This window comes from Rutidosis leptorrhynchoides, chromosome 4 (genome assembly GCF_046630445.1).
Source record: "Rutidosis leptorrhynchoides isolate AG116_Rl617_1_P2 chromosome 4, CSIRO_AGI_Rlap_v1, whole genome shotgun sequence".
Taxonomy (NCBI): Eukaryota; Viridiplantae; Streptophyta; class Magnoliopsida; order Asterales; family Asteraceae; genus Rutidosis; species Rutidosis leptorrhynchoides.
The window spans coordinates 115,234,255-115,243,160 of NC_092336.1; the positions used below are offsets into that span (position 1 = coordinate 115,234,255).

General features: G+C 31.5%; 1 non-coding gene across 1 annotated transcript; it reads right to left on the minus strand.

The window, feature by feature from the left end:
• Positions 1-3,159: 3,159 nt before the first annotated feature.
• LOC139846149 (small nucleolar RNA R71) lies at positions 3,160-3,266 on the minus strand. The gene has a single exon (XR_011758888.1). It is a non-coding gene; the product is annotated as a small nucleolar RNA R71 (small nucleolar RNA).
• Between the last annotated feature and the right edge of the window lie 5,640 nt (positions 3,267-8,906).

Below are 8,906 nucleotides of genomic sequence, written 5' to 3' on the forward strand. Positions count from 1 at the left end.
TCGTAACTAAGTTATTATTATGCTTATTTGAGCCGAAGTAATCGTGATGTTGGGCTAAAATATTAAGACGGGGTTATTGGATTTTGTACCATAATTAGGGTTTGGACAAAAGACTGACACTTGTGAACATTGGACTATTGACTATTAATAGGTGGGGGGTATTGTCTAATTGAATGACAATTCATTGGAACCTGTCGAACCTATCTTCAAATTAGTTAATCTAATAATTGTTAAAATGATTACGAATGTCCAATTTAGTGACGTTTATACGACATCGTTTACAATCATTTAATTAATCAATTGGATTGGGTAATTGATTATTCATTATGGCCAAAGTGAATAAATTAATGTATCATGGACTAATTAAAACAGGGGTGGATTACATACAAGGATAATTGGTGTAATTGTTAACAAAGTATTAAAACCTTGGATTACACGCAGTCGATAACCTGGTGTAATTATTAACAAAGTATTAAAACCTTGTTACAGTTCGAATCCCTAATTAGTTGGAATATTTGACTTCGGGAATAAGGTTAATTTGACGAGCATTTTATAATTATGACCGATGAACTATTATGGACAAAAACTAGATAGGTATCAAATAAACCAGGACAAAGGACAATTAACCTAGGGTAATAAATTAAAATCAAAACGTCAAACATCATGATTACGGAAGTTTAAATAAGCATAATACTTTTATTTCATATTTCATCGTACCTTTATTTACTGTTATTTTAATTACTGCAATTTACTTTATCACAATTTAAATTCTGTCATTTATATTATCGTCATTTATATTTACGCTTTATTTAAAATCGACAAACCGGTCATTAAACGGTAAAACCCCCCTTTTATAATAATAATAATACTATTATATTACTAATATATATATATATATATATATATATATATATATATATATATATATATATATATATATATATATATATATATATATATATATATATATATATATATATATATATTTATACAAATATAGTTGTTTAAAAATATAGTGTACGCAATAAGCCTCTCCCTGTGGAACGAACCGGACTTACTAAAAACTACACTACTCTACGATTAGGTACACTGCCTATAAGTGTTGTAGCAAGGTTTAGGTATATCCCATCTATATAAATAAATAAAACTTGTATCATATTTCGCCGTATTTCATATTAAAAATAGTAGTATTTCGTATACACCTCGCATAACATCAAGTTTTTGGCGCCGCTGCAGGGGAAGCGAAAGCGAAACGCTATATTCTAAAAAAAAAAAATTTAGTTTTTAAGCTATTTTTGTACAAATATATAAGTTTTACAAAAATATAAAAACTTAAAAAAAAGAGAAATATATATCTATATTTTTAAGTATTAAATTAAAAAAAAGTTTTTATTTTTTTAGTTACAAAAACTAATAAGTAATTTTTGTTAAAATATAAGTTAAACTTAAATTATATTTCTAAAAAATTAAAATCAGAAAATTTAAAAACAAAAAATTTAAAAACAGAAAAAAAAAAATAATCTGAAACTACAACACGATTTTTGAAATAGCAAACATATGAGACTGCGTAACTCCGCACTCGCGGAGCCGTCTGACAAGCCAAACATCACACTGCATTTATTACGAAATTAGGGTTAATTAATTATTATTATTAATTAGGTTTTAATTTAATAATAATTAGTTTAGTTTTATTTAATTTTGTATTTTAAGTTTTAATTAGTTTTATTAATATATAAATTAATACTTTTATAAAATAATAATACAAAAATAATATTTTTATAAAAATAAGTAATTTTATCATTTTTTATATCTTTTTATAAATTGTATATTTTAATCTTTTAATTTGTAATTTGTATTTTTATCGTTCGTAATTAGTTTTAAACTTAGTATTTTGCCGTAATTATTTTATATTTCTATATTTTTAGGCTTTGCCGTAAAATCCCTTAAGTGCTTTTTCTTTAGATTAAGATCTAGGCGCTTTAGAATTTTACGACGTCTCTTATCGCTTTAGTATTTAATAAATTTTAGTACCTTTTTAAGTTATTGTCGTTTTGGGTTTAGAATTCCTTTTAAGCTTTAATACATTTAGACGCAAGTTTTAATTTTTAGTTTTTAGGCTTTTTAGTTTCGACGCTCTACTTTCTTTTTATTATTTTTCGACTTTTATTTTTCGACCGCTTGTTTTTCGACGCGCTTTTTCTTTTTCATTTCAACGCTCTAGTTTTTAGGACATAGAATTTTCAAAGTTTTCTTTAAATTTTGACGAAAAATTATTTTAAGCGGTTAAATTGATAAACATCCAAAATTTCCTGCTTCGTAGTAATAGTTGGATTTGTTAGTGCCTGAGTTGTGAATTTTCCGATTTAAAGGGTCCTGGCTACCTGCTGCATCTATTGGCTATTCGAAACGTGGGCAAAATTAGAAAATTCTATTAATTTGATAACTTATATAATTTTTATTTTTATAACTAATAGGATATTCAGTGAATGCACCGAGCAAAACGTTCACCACCTTTCATACGTTCACCTCCTGTAACTCGATCAAGACATCTAGCCAATATTGTCGCCGTTGATTTTTTCTTTAGAATCATCATCTAGTCGAACGAGTACTCCAATTCAAATTTCTGATAATTCATTTTTTGAACCCGACCTCACAATTGAGAACCCGGAGGATATTCAAGGACAATTTCAAGATCCTGAAACACTAATCATTCCTCCTGAACCACAAACCGTTAAATCAAAATCCTCTAGTGATTCGTATTCAACAAATTCATATATGGAAGTAACGGAACCTCTAAGTATGGAAGACCGAATGAGAGCCACACGCACGGGACAAGGTCACGCCATTATTCGGCCAGACATTAATGCGCCAGATTATGAAATCAAAGGACAAATCCTACACATGGTAACTAATCAATGCCAATATAGTGGTACGCCAAAAGAAGATCCAAACGAACATCTTCGAACCCTTAATAGGATCTGTACTCTATTCAAAATCAGAGAAGTTGAGGATGAACAGATCTATCTCATGTTATTTTCCTGGACTTTAAAGGGAGAAGCCAAAGATTGGTTAGAATCGTTACCTGAAGGGGCGATTGACACATGGGATGTTTTAGTTGAGAAATTTCTTAAAAGATTCTTTCCGGCATCTAAATCTGTGAGACTTCAAGGAGAAATTGTTACGTTCGCGCAAAAGCCAAATGAAACATTATATGAGGCATGGACAAGATTCGGAAAGTTGTTGAGAGGATGTCCTCAGCACGGTTTAGACACTTATCAAATAGTACAAATATTCTACCAAGGTGTCGACATTACTACACGAAAATACATCGACATAGCAGCTGGTGGTTCCATTAGGAAGAAAACCGCAACTGAAGCTTACAAAATTATTGATAACACTGCTTCCCACTCACATGAGTGGCACCAGGAAAAAGATATTTTTCGTTCATCTAAAGCAGCTAGCGCCGATTCTAGCCATGACTTTGATTCCGTTTCCGCAAAAATAGATGCTTTCGAGAGACGAATGGAAAAGATGACTAAAGATATTCACGCAATACGAATCAGTTGTGAGTAATGCGGAGGACCACACTTAACTAAAGATTGTCACATTGAACAAACCATGGAACAACGTGAGAATGTTTCCTACATGAACCAAAGGCCGGGAAATAATTATCAAAATAATTATCAACCGCCAAGGCCAAACTTTAATCGAAATCAAAACATTCTTTACAATCCAAATGGACCCAACAACAACTCGTACAACCAACAAGGTTCGAATAACCAACCAACTCAAAACAACACTTTCAATCAACAAAGACCTAGCTTGTATAAACCACCACAACAAACCGAAGAGAAAAAGCCAAATCTAGAAGAAATGATGGGAAAACTAATGGAATCTCAAACACAATTTATTGCAACTCAAACCCAAACAAATGAGAGGTTTGATCAGTCATTAAGAACTCAACAAGCTTCCATTTTGAATCTAGAAAAACATGTAGGTACTCTTGCTAGCATGATGAGTGAGAGGGAACAAGGAAAGCTACCGAGTGATACTGAAGTAAATCCTCGGAATGAGAATGTTAATATGGTTTCAACAAATTCTGAAAAACACGCACCAGAAGATGGGAAGGTTTTAGATGTGAGTAACAATGAAGAAGTTACAACACCACCACCACCCGAGTATGTAAAGCCAGTAGTTGTACCATACAGACCACCCATGCCATTTCCAAGAAAAGGAGTTGAGTATGAGCAAGTGATAGGCAATAAAGTTTGTGATACCTCTGGAAAAAAGAAGAAGAATAAAAAAGTACAAGAAACAAAAACCGTAAAGATAAACCCGGTAAAGACAGATCCACCAAAACTTCCACCCAGGATGGGTGATCCGGGTGAATTTATTGTTCCTTATCTACTTAGTGATTGTGTCATGTATGATGCACTAGCAGATTTAGGTGCGAGTATAAGTATTATGCCTCTTTCATTATATAAGAGATTAGGTGTAGGTGAGTTAAGTCCAACGAAAATGAGTGTTCGACTCTTTGATCAAACCATTAAGCACTCAGTTGGAATTGCTGACAACGTACCCGTTCAAGTAGGTAATTTAACCTTTTTAGTCGAATTTATTGTCATTGACATAGAAGAGGACTCAAACGTTCCTCTAATTTTAGGTCGACCATTCTTAGCGTCCACCAGGGCATTATTTGATGTACGAGAGGGTAGAATGACACTTAATGATGGTGAAAAATCGTCCACCTTTGTTTGTCGAAAGACTAAATCTCCACCAACTAAAACCGTTGAACCAACAAAAACGATTGGTAAGAACCATGTTGTTTTACCAACTCCAACGGTAGTGCTTAACAATAATAAAATGCCTAAGTGTGGGGAAAATGAAGTAAAACCTAATGATGACTTGATAACAAAGAACCCCGTTGTTGATACGAAATTAAATGACTCCGTTATTAAAAGTTCAATGAAGAAACTTATTAAACGGATTTGCAATGCTAGAACCAAGGGGAACTTTACGTTATGTAACCGGTTAGTATCCAATCTATCGCCTAAAGAAAAGGCGAAACTAGTTGAATTTGTAGATATTACACAGGAATCCGACCAATGGCTTAAAGCAAAAGTCACAGATATGCAAGTTGATTATGGTCCAAGAGAAATTGACAATGAAGTTAATCACAATTTCGACACCACAGCTACCTAAGTGTGGGGAGATTCAAATGTTCTAAAAAGAAAATGCTGTCTAAAGTTAGTTGTTCTGTTCTCGTGTAGTTCCGAGAATGGAATCCGATTGGTCTTTTCCACTAGCAGACACTAAAGAACTAGTTTTCTCCCCCCATTCTAAATTTTTTGTTTTATAGGTTTTATATGAAATTTATATGCATTTTTAAATTTAAGTTTTGTGTGAATTTAAAAACAAAATTTACTTTATTTCATTAAGTTTAAAAAAATGATTTCTAAAATTCGTCGTAAGTTAAACACTAGGTAATGGAACCGAAATTGCTTTACCCAATGGCGGGGCGAAAATTTTTTTTATCATTATTTTTAATATTATTGATCTAAAGTATACCAAAAAAAATAAAAAAAAACCCAAAAATCTTTGCTTTTAAAACAATCAATTTAAAAACGACAAATTTTAAATTTTGTCGAGGGACGGACTAGGTAAACGTACTGAAACTACCTAAAGTAAAAGGAAACAAAATTTTAAAAAAATTATTCATTTAAATTGTTTTAATAAATAAAGGTTTTATAAAATATATATATATATATATATATATATATATATATATATATATATATATATATATATATATATATATATATATATATATATATATATATATATATATATATATATATATATATATATGTCTGTAGTTTATCTTATGTACAAAACAGGGTAAAACAGCGCATTTTCAAAGATTGACATTCAGTTCAGCAAAAGCTACTAATTTTAACGACAAGACGTAAAATATCAAATGTGATATAAAACAATATGTTCGCAAACTCGGTATTTTTAATCATTTTTCTACACTAATCACCCTCATGAATTTAAATTTTTACTGATTTCTTGCAAATAAGGGCATTGCAAGATCTCAAGTGTGGGGAAGGGTTATAAATTCTCTCGGGTTTACACTTAGTTTAATTGCCAAATTTTGTGAAAATTTCAACTAAATGAATTCAAAATCATGTTTATACATATTTAAGAACGATAAAACTAGGTGATAATACCGAAATTATTGTTACCTCGGCAAGGACATAAATTGAGAAACAACCCAAAACGCTTGAATTCATTTAAAATGGAATAAAAGAGAATAAAAAGGCAAAGAAAGACATATATCACATATTTTTTTAACAAAATTATTGCAGGTACTTTTGTTTTGGAAGATACTAATCAGTTTTACCCGAATTACTGTAATATATTTGAAAGAAAGATGGATCTACACGATGAATCAATTCCATCATTAAAAGGAAGTAAAGTCTTCCGAAAAACACATGCGCTTCTTGATTTAGGTTAGGAAGTTGTCGTCCAGACCAGCTGTAGGTTGACGAAAAATTTAGAAAAGTCATCTCTAAAATCAGCAGGAAATCCACGGACCTCAGCATCAAACAGGGTCGCCAAGTGGTCAGACTTATCCTAACCATGAGAGGATCTGTATCGTACAATGGGGGGCACCGTGCAAATTAGCTTGATAAGACTAATGAATCAGACCCCCAGAAAGGATAATCTCCTTAAAGATTAAAAATCAGCTTTTAAGCCCGATATTACTCAATCCTTGAGATTGACCTTAAAGATTGAGAATTACAAACTCATGGAATTCAATGATATCTAAACTCGAGCTTGAACGAGAAAATATTTTGATCAAAATTAAAACCGATTTGTTTTCTGAAAACCTATTTTCATTGCGTTCATTACCATTGAACGTAAAATCCTGAGAATTCATCAGAATTCATCAGGTCACCTGAACTAAATCGGGTGTCAACCGTAAGAACGGTGGTTACATAGCATGGTCGAAGACAGGACCTTGTGCCAGACCGAAAAATTATAGGGTGATCTTTACTATTGCTCCTACAAAGGATAGTAATTGCATCTGACACGTTGAGGACCATAATCAAAAGCATGTCATTAGACTTTGCCTTAACAGTTGCTTGTTCAACGCTTTCCTTTACAACCGGACGGTAGTTTACCGAAAGGTAATATACGAAGCAAATATACTGGACGTGTTGCTTTCCTAATACAAGGTTAGCAAGTGGGTGATACAAAACCATAAGTTTTGAGCTAAAATTTTCAAATCTGAAACCCACAAAACCCACAAAAACATTTTGCAAACACCGGTGAAGGGTTATTCCGAAAAACTTATCTAGGGTAAAAACTAGATTGAATTTTCAAAAGATCAAATGTTTTCATAAAGATCCAATTTCCTAACGGATCTAAATTTTTATAGTCATGTGGGACTGTAAATCGTTATCATCATTGTTCATGCCGCCGTATTGAAATTACTGATGTACAAAGTGTGAAGAATAAAGAAGTGATTCTAGTAAAGTTATATTCAAGTTCTGTATTGCTTGAGGACAAGCAACGTTCAAGTGTGGGGATATTTGATAATGCTAAAAATGAACATATATTTTATAGCATTATCCTTCCAGAAAGACAAGCTTTTAGTTGCAATTGTTCTATTTTTATGTAATATTCGTTTAAATAAATAAGTGCGAAGACAAAAAAAGAAAACAACGATTTGAAGACGCAAATGACTAAAAAGCTCAAATGTACAAGATACAATCCAAGTGGTTCAATTTATTGATGAATAATGTCTAAAAATGACAAAAGTACAAGCCGCGAAACGCAAAGTACAAGATATCTAAGCATACAAAAAGCGTTCGAAAATCCGGAACCAAGACATGAACTGAGCATCAACGCGCGAGTCAACGAAGCTAAAATTACAAGTCAACTATGCACAAGAATATAATATAATATATATATATATATATATATATATATATATATATATATATATATATATATATATATATATATATAATTATATAAATTATATAAATTATATATATTTATTAATTATGTCGACAAGCAAATGGCCAAAAATTGGTGAGCTGGAATCCGAAGCTCCGCACTCGCGGAGCTGTGAGGCACAAAACTTCCGCACTCGCGAAGCAGCCAAATTCAAAATCTGCCTATAAAAGGCACAAGCTTCTGCCGAATCCATACACCTTTTTCCAATCTCTTAATCTCTAAATGTAATATATTTATATTATAATTATAATTTTAATTTAAGATTAATAATAAATTATGGTTTAGTTGGGTTATTGTAAGAAATGTTTTACGGTGTTTAAAGTCGAAACTCTGTCCGTGTAACGCTACGCGATAAATAATCACTGTAAGCTATGTTCTTCCTTTTTAAATTAATGTCTCGTAACTAAGTTATTATTATGCTTATTTGAGCCGAAATAATCGTGATGTTGGGCTAAAATATTAAGACGGGGTTATTGGATTTTGTACCATAATTAGGGTTTGGACAAAAGACCGACACTTGTGAACATTGGACTATTGACTATTAATAGGTGGGGGGTATTGTCTAATTGAATGACAATTCATTGGAACCTGTCGAACCTATCTTCAAATTAGTTAATCTAATAATTATTAAAATGATTACGAATGTCCTATTTAGTGACGTTTATACGACATCATTTACAATCATTTAATTAATCAACTGGATTGGGTAATTGATTATTCATTATGGCCAAAGTGAATAAATTAATGTATCATGAACTAATTAAAACAGGGGTGGATTACATACAAGGATAATTGGTGTAATTGTTAACAAAGTATTAAAACCTTGGATTACACGCAGTTGATAACCTTGTGTAATTATTAACAAAGTATTAAAACCT